Source organism: Populus nigra, chromosome 2 (genome assembly GCF_951802175.1).
Source record: "Populus nigra chromosome 2, ddPopNigr1.1, whole genome shotgun sequence".
In the NCBI taxonomy this organism is placed as follows: domain Eukaryota; kingdom Viridiplantae; phylum Streptophyta; class Magnoliopsida; order Malpighiales; family Salicaceae; genus Populus; species Populus nigra.
The window spans coordinates 15,072,416-15,074,915 of NC_084853.1; positions in this window are offsets into that span (position 1 = coordinate 15,072,416).

A 2,500-nucleotide genomic window follows, 5' to 3' on the forward strand; every position below is an offset into this window, starting at 1 on the left:
GATGTACTGTTTGCTTTTTCGGAAGAGATCCATCCCCCCATCCTCGGCCAGCCAAAAACGCTCCAATTAATGGCCGGGTGAGATGACCCGGCGGCCCGCGACGCGTCATTCAAATCACTGCCCTATCGGCTACAACTGCTGATGGGTGGGATTAGAGGCCTGCCATGGTGGTGAGGGGCGGCGAGGACCGTGAAAGCTAGAGTTTTTCAGAGGCTGCCGGGAAAAAGGCCCCTCGGGTGGCGGGGTGCGAGGACCAGGCGCGTCATTCAATTCTCTTCCCTATCAACTTGGCTCCCGTTGGCGGGATTGGAGGCCTACTGTTTGTTACAGGGCTAAAATCGTCAGGGGAAGAGCTGACGAAACAATGCTGGTTTGGATGCAGGGGGTAGTGTTGGAATCGGCAGCGCGGACAAAATCGGCAAAGTCGACAAAAAAGACTGTTGGTCTGGACATCGGGGCAGCGGCAGCCATGCCGACAGGGGGGGAAATCGGCAGCGCAGATTTGTGCAGCTGCAGGTTCGTCGGGGAAATCGGCAGCGCAGATTTTTCGATGAACATGGGCTGGAAGATGGACTGTCCAGGCCAGGCAGGGAAATTCGTCAAGGGGACACGCTGACGAAACAGCGCTGGTTTAGACACGGTGGGTGCAGTGTTGGAATCGGCAGCGCCGACGAAATCGGCAAAGTCGGCAGAATCGGCAGCGGGTGCTGGCGATGAGTCTGGACGATTTATAGTCCAGGGCTTGATGGAAAAGACTGTTGGTCCAGACAATGGGGCAGTGGCAGCGCGGATTTGTGCAGCTGCAGGTTCGTCGGGGAAAATCGGCAGCGCAGATTTTTCGACGAACAGGGGCTGGGCGCTGGACTGGCCGGGCCAGGCAGGAAAATTCGTCAGGGGGCCACGCTGACGAAAACAGGGGCTGCGGAGTGGAAAATCGGCAGCGCAGATTTTTCGACGAACAGGGGCTGGACCGGCCGGGCCAGGCAGGAAAATTCGTCAGGGGGGCACGCTGACGAAAAGAGGGGCTGCCGCGTGGAAAATCAGCGGCGCAGATTTTTCGACGAACAGGGGCTGGACTGGCCGGGCCAGGCAGGAAAATTCGTCAGGGGGGCACGCTGACGAAAAGAGGGGCTGCCGCGTGGAAAATCGGCAGCGCAGATTTTTCGACGAACAGGGGCTGGACGCTGGACTGGGCCAGGCAGGAAAATTCGTCAGGGGGCACGCTGACGAAAAGAGGGGCTGCCGCGTGGAAAATCGGCAGCGCAGATTTTTCGACGAACATTCGTCAGGGGGGCACGCTGACGAAAAGAGGGGCTGCCGCGTGGAAAATCGGCAGCGCAGATTTTTCAACGAACATTCGTCAGGGGGGCACGCTGAGGAAAACAGGGGCTGCCGCGTGGAAAATCGGCAGCGCAGATTTTTCGACGAACAGGGGCTGGATGCTGGACCGGCCGGGCCAGGCAGGAAAATTCGTCAGGGGGGCACGCTGACGAAAAGAGGGGCTGCCGCGTGGAAAATCGGCAGCGCAGATTTTTCGACGAACAGGGGCTGGACTGGCCGGGCCAGGCAGGAAAATTCGTCAGGGGGGCACGCTGACGAAAAGAGGGGCTGCCGCGTGGAAAATCGGCAGCGCAGATTTTTCGACGAACAGGGGCTGGACGCTGGACTGGGCCAGGCAGGAAAATTCGTCAGGGGGGCACGCTGACGAAAACAGGGGCTGCCGCGTGGAATGGCAGCCTACACGCAGATGCGAATTCGGCAGCGCACGATGGCTTGAGCAGGTCATGGGTTCGACTTGGCGCGATCTGAAACCTGGACGAGGGACTGTCGACGCTGGACGAGCCAGCGCGGTGGCCTGTCGTGCCCCGTTCAGGGGGGGCCTGCCGCGGAGACAGCCCTCGCGGGCTCGACAGCGCAGGCCAGCGTCCCCGACGTCGCTGGCCGCGGCAGGCGAGCTGCCGGGGTTCCCGCATTCCTACAAGAAAACGTCGTGCTTTCCACATGAAACCAATCCAGTAAAATCAGCCATATTTTTATGAGGCTGCCCACTGAATTTGGGGTCATTCCGGGCCGGTTCCTAGTTTTGCGGATTTACTCGATTTCTAATGGTAGGAAAATTAAAACAAATACTTCCCGACCTCGAAAAATTCTGGGAAAATTAATGAAGGTGGATTGGATTTTTGCCAACCTCTGTGCAAAATTTCAGCTCAAAATACCAAGAAATGAATTTTTTAGAGGGGGGGTGACAGCTGGGACCTAGTAGTGTCTCCCCCTGCCAGAGCTGCAATGACACTTATTGCTCTTTAGGGAGCCACCAGGCCGGCGCCCCTCAAAGACCACACGCGCGCGCGCGCCCGCCCGCGCTGGGCGCTGGGGCGCTGGGGCGCTGGGGCCTGAGGGCCTGGGGCCCTTGGGGGCCCTTGGGCGCTTGGGCGCGCGCGCGCGGCCCCCGCAGCCATGCCGCGCTGCGCGACGCGCGGACAGCCCCTGCTGGCTTGCT